An 8,136-nucleotide genomic window follows, 5' to 3' on the forward strand; every position below is an offset into this window, starting at 1 on the left:
TTATCTTAACAGGTTGGGGTTTGGGGTTTCATTGGATGTGATTTTTGCACAAGAAATGGTTAATATTCTTAACTTTAGAAATGTGAATTATGATGAGAATGACAATAACAATATCATAATGATTATGTAAAATTCCTTCTAGTCCTAATGTTGATTTTTTTATTCTATAATTCTAAAGTCAAAGTAGTGCCTTACCTTTAACATTTTATTCTAAGGTCCTTTACAGCTCTGACATTATGTGACAAAGAATTCTTTTAAAAGAAATATGTTCCTTCATATTTATGCCATGTAAATTATATAATGACATGGGAATACATCACTATATCCAATCCATTATTATGGCAATGATTAATGAGTATCAAGGAGAGACGAGGAATTATTTTTACTTGTCTTAAATTTTTGAACTTTTAGTTGTTTTTGTTATTAAGTCAACATTTTTAATAAGCTGAGTTCATGCTTACTGATTTTTCCTTTTGTTCATGTAATTGTTCATTCATATGATTTTAGAGTCTGAACTTATTTTTTAAATGGAGTCAGTTATATAGATTTCCATAAAACAGTCAAATGTCAGAACTCTACAGATTAAAGCCTTCAGTCTTATCAGAAAAATGTATAATTAAAAGTTGAAATAATTTAGATTTTTTAAATGAATCTGATTTTGGATATCATCAATGGTGACATTTTGTCATATTGGATTTGTTTATAACAAAGAGTACAAGCCTTTTTGAAAGCAAATAGAGAGAGAAACAGAGAGAGACAGAGAGGGAGAGAGAGAGAACCCAAACTATGGAATTTCTATTTTTCTATATATTTATTTCAATTATGTTTTCTACCTTATGTAAATGAATTATATATCACACACACATACAAACACAATGTCACTATCTACATCATTTCTAGCTATATCATTAATATTTATCTAATATCCCTATCTATAAACTATACTCATTATACTAGGCATAAAACTTTGTCCATCTTTATATTATCCATATAATCTATTTTATCAAAATGCATATAAATATAGCTTTATAAGTAGATCTACATGATTTACATCTCTTTTACCTATTTCTTTTTTCAGGTATATCTGTATCATCTACACTTATATAATCTGTATCTCTATATCATACATCTATGCCTCTGGTTTTAACTTTATTTATCTATCAATCTTTATTTTATATCTCTCTATATCAATAAATATATCTACAGAAATAATAGTACTTTATACAATAATCCTATTAAGTATAAAGCTTTAGATAACACATCTGTATATAGATATTAATTACTAGGTAGGTAGGTATCTAGGTTGATAGGTAGACAGACAGACAGACAGACAGACAGATAGATAGATAGATAGATAGATAGATAGATAGATAGATAGACAGACAGACAGACAGACAGACAGATTAGATAGATAGATAGATAGATAGATAGATAGATAGATAGATAGATAGATAGATAGACAGATAGATATGGGTTCCACTAGGATGACATCCTCATGTGTAACAATCATAGAAGATAGTTCAGACATTATTGTCCTCATTTTGCAAATAAGGAAAGAGCTGTAAGAACTAAAGTTATTTCTCTAATACCAATGTAATAGCATAGCTGGATTGGAAAGTCAGATCTTCTACCTCAATAGTTTCCTCTTTTCTTTCAGAATGGGATGAGTATAAAGCACTTAAACAATCCCATCTCAGAAAAGGAAATTGAAAAAGCCATCAATTAATTATCTAATAAAAAGCCCTAGAGCCAAATGGATTCATAAATGAATTCCACCAAAAAATTTAAAGAATTAGTCCCAATGCTATAAACTATTTGAAAATAAATACAATAAATACACCAATATAGGAGAAATGGATGAATATATACAAAAATACAAACTGCCTAGACTAACAGAAGAGGAAATAGAATTCTTAAATAATCCCATATCAGAAATTGAAATCCATCAAGCCATCAAAGAACTTCCTAAGAAAAAATCCCCAGGGCCTGATGGATTCACCTGTGAATTCTATCAAACATTCAGAGAACAGTTAATCCCAATACTATACAAACTATTTGACATAATAAGCAAAGAGGGAGTTCTACCAAACTCCTTTTACGACACAAACATGGTACTGATTCCAAAACCAGGCAGGTCAAAAACAGAGAAAGAAAACTATAGGCCAATCTCCCTAATGAATATAGATGCAAAAATCTTAAATAGGATACTAGCAAAAAGACTCCAGCAAGTGATCAGAAGGATCATTCACCATGATCAAGTAGGATTCATACCAGGGATGCAGGGCTGGTTCAACATTAGGAAAACCATCCACATAATTGACCACATCAACAAGCAAACTAGCAAGAACCACATGATTATTTCAATAGATGCAGAAAAAGCCTTTGATAAAATACAACACCCATTCCTATTAAAAACACTAGAAAGCATAGGAATAGAAGGGTCATTCCTAAAAATAATAAACAGTATATATCTAAAACCAACAGCTAATATCATCTGCAATGGGGATAAACTAGATGCATTCCCAATAAGATCAGGAGTGAAACAAGGATGCCCATTATCACCTCTACTATTTGACATTGTACTAGAAACACTAGCAGTAGCAATTAGAGAAGATAAAGGAATTGAAGGCATCAAAATAGGCAAGGAGGAGACCAAGTTATCACTTTTTGCGGATGACATGATGGTCTACTTAAAGAATCCTAGAGATTCAACCAAAAAACTAATTGAAATAATCAACAACTTTAGCAAAGTTGCAGGATACAAAATAAACCCACATAAATCATCAGCTTTTCTATATATCTCCAACACAGCTCAGCAGCAAGAACTAGAAAGAGAAATCCCATTCAAAATCACCTTAGACAAAATAAAATACCTAGGAATCTATCTCCCAAGACAAACACAGGAACTATATGAACACAACTACAAAACACTCGCCACACAACTAAAACTAGACCTGAACAAATGGAAAAACATTAACTGCTCATGGATAGGACGAGCCAATATAATAAAAATGACCATCCTACCCAAACTTATTTATCTATTTAGTGCCATACCCATTGAACTACCAAAATACTTCTTCACTGATTTAGAAAAAACCATAACAAAGTTCATTTGGAAGAACAAAAGATCAAGGATATCCAGGGAAATAATGAAAAAAAACACATACGATGGGGGCCTTGCAGTCCCTGACCTAAAACTATATTACAAAGCAGCAGTCATCAAAACAATTTGGTACTGGCTAAGAAACAGAAAGGAAGATCAGTGGAATAGACTGGGGGAAAGCAACCTCAGCAAGACAGTATACGATAAACCCAAAGATCCCAGCTTTTGGGACAAAAATCCACTATTCGATAAAAACTGCTGGGAAAATTGGAAGACAGTGTGGGAGAGACTAGGACTAGATCAACACCTCACACCCTACACCAAGATAAATTCAAAATGGGTGAGTGACTTAAACATAAAGAAGGAAACCATAAGTAAATTGGGTAAACACAGAATAGTATACATGTCAGACCTTTGGGAGGGGAAAGGCTTTAAAACCAAGCAAGATATAGAAAGAATCACAAAATGTAAAATAAATAATTTTGACTACATCAAACTAAAAAGCTTTTGTACAAACAAAACCAATATAACTAAAATCAGAAGGGAAACAACAAATTGGGAAAAAATCTTCATAGAAACCTCTGACAAAGGTTTAATTACTCATATTTATAATGAGCTAAATCAATTGTACAAAAAATCAAGCCATTCTCCAATTGATAAATGGGCAAGGGAAATGGATAGGCAGTTCTCAGATAAAGAAATCAAAACTATTAACAAGCACATGAAGAAGTGCTCTACATCTCTTATAATCAGAGAGATGCAAATCAAAACAACTCTGAGGTATCACCTCACACCTAGCAGATTGGCTAACATTACAGCAAAGGAAAGTAATGAATGCTGGAGGGGATGTGGCAAAGTAGGGACATTAATTCATTGCTGGTGGAGTTGTGAATTGATTCAACCATTCTGGAGGGCAATTTGGAACTATGCCCAAAGGGCAACAAAAGAATATCTACCCTTTGACCCAGCCATAGCACTGCTGGGTCTGTACCCCAAAGAGATAATGGACACAAAGACTTGTACAAAAATATTCATAGCTGCGCTCTTTGTGGTGGCCCAAAACTGGAAAACGAGGGGATGCCCATCAATTGGGGAATGGCTGAACAAACTGTGGTATATGTTGGTGATGGAGTACTATTTGTGCTAAAAGGAATAATAAAGTGGAGAAGTTCCATGGAGACTGGAACAACCTCCAGGAAGTGATGCAGAGCGAGAGGAGCAGAACCAGGAGAACATTGTACACAGAGACTAATACACTGTGGTATAATCGAACGTAATGGACTTCTCCATTAGGGGCGGTGTAATGTCCCTGAACAACTTGCAGGGATCCAGGAGAAAAAAACACCATTCATAAGCAAAGGATAAACTATGGGAGTGGAAACACCGAGAAAAAGCAACTGCCTGAATACAGAGGTTGAGGGGACATGACAGAGGATAGACTCTAAATGAACACTCTAATGCAAATACTATCAACAAAGCAATGGGTTCAAATCAAGAAAACATCTAATGCCCAGTGGACTTACGCGTCGGCTATGGGGGGTGGGGGGGAGGAAAAGAAAATGATCTATGTCTTTAACGAATAATGCTTGGAAATGATCAAATAAAATATATTTAAAATAAAAAAGAAAAAGAAAACAGTTAAAGGAGGAATTTGATGAAATTTCATTTTATGATACAGATATAGTCTTGATACTGAAATCAAGAACAAAAATAGGGGAAGAAGACTATAGAAAAAATATCCCTAATGAATATTCATGAAAAATCATAAACAAAATACTAGCAAGAAAATTAAAGCAATATAGCACAAGGATTATATGCAGTGGTCAGTTGGGTTTTTTCAGGAATGTAGGAATGGTTCAAGAAAAGTAAAATTATCAGCATAATTGACTGTATAAATAACAAAACCAAAAGAAACATGATTATTTCAATAGAAGCAGAAAAAATGCTTTTGGCAAAAGACAACACCCTTTCCTATTAAAATTCCTATTCCAATAAATGGAACTTTTTTCAAAATGATAATTAAAACATCTATTTTAAACCATCAGTAAACATATGAAATGGAGATCAGCTTCCCAATAAGATCAGGAGTGAATAAAGGATGCCCATTATCACCAATACTATTCAGTATTGTGCTTGAATACTAACTATATCAATAAGTGAAGAAATTGAAGGAATTAGAAAAGGGAATGAGAAAATAAAATCAGCATTTTTCTAAGATGACTGTATAACTCTATAATTCTAGAGTTTACCCCCCAAAAAATGATCCAAATAACTAACGACTTTAACCAAGTTGCAGCATATAAAATAAACCAAAAATAATCATCAGCATTTCTCTATACTATGAATAAAGCCCAATAGCAAGATATAAAAATAAAAATACAATTTAAGATAACTGTAGATAGAATAAAATACCTGGGAATCTACCTGCCAAGATAAAGTCGGGAACTTTATGATCACAACTACAAAACAATTTTCACACAAATAAAGTAAGATCTAAACAATTGGAAAATACTCATTGCTCATGGGTAGGCTGAGCCAATATAATAAAAGTGAAAATTCTATTTTAATTTACTTGTTCAGTGTCATGAAAATCAAACTGGAAAAAATTACACAGCTAGAAAAAAATTCTTCTGGAATAGGACTATATTCCAAAGAGATTAAAGATATGGGAAAAGACCCTACTATATAAAAATATTATAGGAGATATTTTCATGATGGCAAAGAACTTGAAAATAAAGGGATATCAGTAAATTTGCAGAATGCCTGAACAAGGCGTGGCATATGCTTGCAATGCAGCACTCTTGTTCCATAAGAAATGATAAAACAAGATAATGACACATACCAAAAAATGGAGAAATATTTATATGAACTGAAGCAAAATGAAGTGAGGAGAACCAAGAGAACAGGGTACACTGCTGTAACAACAACATTGTATGATGATCATTTATGAATGACCTGGCTATTATCAACAAGGGAAGGATCTCTAGGACATTGCCAAGATAGATACTCATGGCAAAATAAGAATATCCACTGCCATAGAAGGAACAGATGGAGTCTGAATGCAAATGGAAATATACCAATTCATTACTTTATTTCTTCCATTAATTTATCTCTAGTAAAAGCAATATGTTTTCTTTTCTTAAATTTTTTGATTGGTTGGTTTATTTGCTTTTTCTTTTCAAAGAAGATTTGATCTAACCAGCTAAAATGAGCAAAGCCTGAATGGGAGAATAAAAATAAATATTTGAGAATTTTTTAAATAAAAGATATAGTCAGTAAGCAAATTTGTTCATTTAGATCTAGGGATATTTCAGAAATTGGCAGGTGCAATCATAAATCATTAGTGATCATTTTTGGAAAACTGCCATGTCACAAAGACTTGAAGACAATAAAACTGTGACTTACTACATCTGTTAGTAAAAGCAAAGTTATCCAGTCTCCTCACTGTGTTTCTTTTTGGTTAGTAGTATGCCTATAAAAACAAACAGACAAAAAGGTCAATTAGGCAACTACTGGCAAAGAAGTTTCTAGAAGTCAGAAATCATACTGTAAGCTCAGGCAACATTAAGAGAAAGAACATATAAGAGTAAGATGGTGATAGTTTCACTGTATGCTTCTTTGATTAGACCACATCTGGAGTTTTACGTTTAGTTCTGAGTATAACAGTTTAGGAAGGACAGGAAGCTGGAATGAATGAATGAAGAGAAGGAATGGAAAAAGGAAGGATAAAGAAGGTAGGGAGGGAAGGAAAGGAGGAAAGGGAGGAAAAACAGTGGAATAAAAGAAAGAAGGGAAGGAGAGAAGAAGTGGTGAAGGCAAAAAGAGGAAAGTTAGGAATCAAAGAAGAAAGGGAGGAAAGCAGGCAGGAAGTAAGGGAAAGAGAGGGAGAGCGAAGAAAGGAGAAAGGAAGAGCATTTATTTCTCATTTTCTATGTTTTGAGTACTGAAATAATGACTTTTATTTACCAAATTTTTTTATCTAATTGAATCCTCACAAACCCTGCAAGGTAGGTGATATTATTAACGCATTTTATAATTCAGAAAATTAAAGCACACAGAGGTTATATGAATATTCCAGGATCAGGAAGCTAGTAAGTGACTGTGGCTGAATTTTAGTTCAGGTCTTCATGTCTCCAGGCTCTGTCCTTCCCATCTCCTAGAGAAAATTCAAAGGATATGAACTAGGATGTGGAGGTCTTTAAGATCATGGTGAAGGGTTTCAAGACCATGTCACATGAATATTGACTGAGGGAATTATGTATGGGCAGCTTTTATCCTTTTTGATTTGCACAACAGCCACATAGATACTATAGTTATTATTCTCATTTTACAGATTTAAAACTTGAGGTTCAGAGAGGTTAAATGTTCTGCTCGTGGTCTCAGAGGTATTAAGGGTCAGCATCAGGATTTGAAACTAGATCTTTGCCTGATCCTGGGATTTTCACTCTTTCCAATATACCACCATGCATCTCTTCTCTTTTGATGGAGCCTTAACTGGAATCTTTTGAGTTTTTTTCTACTCTTGGAAAAAATATTCAATTAGCAATAATTGTGCCTTGGGTAAAACTCACTGGCTATGATACTGCCACTGCACAAAGCTTGGGTTTTTCTTTTCTTAAAAGCTGTCTCCTTGTTGATTCTTTCACTCCTATATTTGTTTTGTGGTGATATTTTTTCCATTTTCATTCCATTGAACAGCCTATAGAAGCTTTTCTTTTTAAAAATTTTATTTATTCAATTAATTAATTTAGAATATTTTGTAGTGATATTTTAATATTGGTTGGAGAGGGTTCTCATGGTGACACAGAGCTGGTCTGAATTACTCCACCATCTTAGCTCCACCCCTTGAGTCTAGTACTTGAAGGAAAAAGCCCAATGTGTGTTTTCTTTTACAACATGAGGAACATGGAAATTTGTTCTATGTAATAAAATATGTACAACATAAATATAAATATATTTTATTATCTCCCTTCATAGGGATGGGGGAAGGGTGGGAAAGAGAGAAAGAACATGAATTGAATTATAACATGTCA

General features: G+C 33.3%; 1 pseudogene; it reads right to left on the reverse strand.

Annotated features, from left to right (window-relative positions):
- Window positions 1-7,621: 7,621 nt before the first annotated feature.
- Window positions 7,622-7,703, reverse strand: LOC130456808 (U4 spliceosomal RNA; annotated as a pseudogene).
- Window positions 7,704-8,136: the final 433 nt, after the last annotated feature.

Source organism: Monodelphis domestica, chromosome 1 (assembly GCF_027887165.1).
Source record: "Monodelphis domestica isolate mMonDom1 chromosome 1, mMonDom1.pri, whole genome shotgun sequence".
NCBI lineage: Eukaryota > Metazoa > Chordata > Mammalia > Didelphimorphia > Didelphidae > Monodelphis > Monodelphis domestica.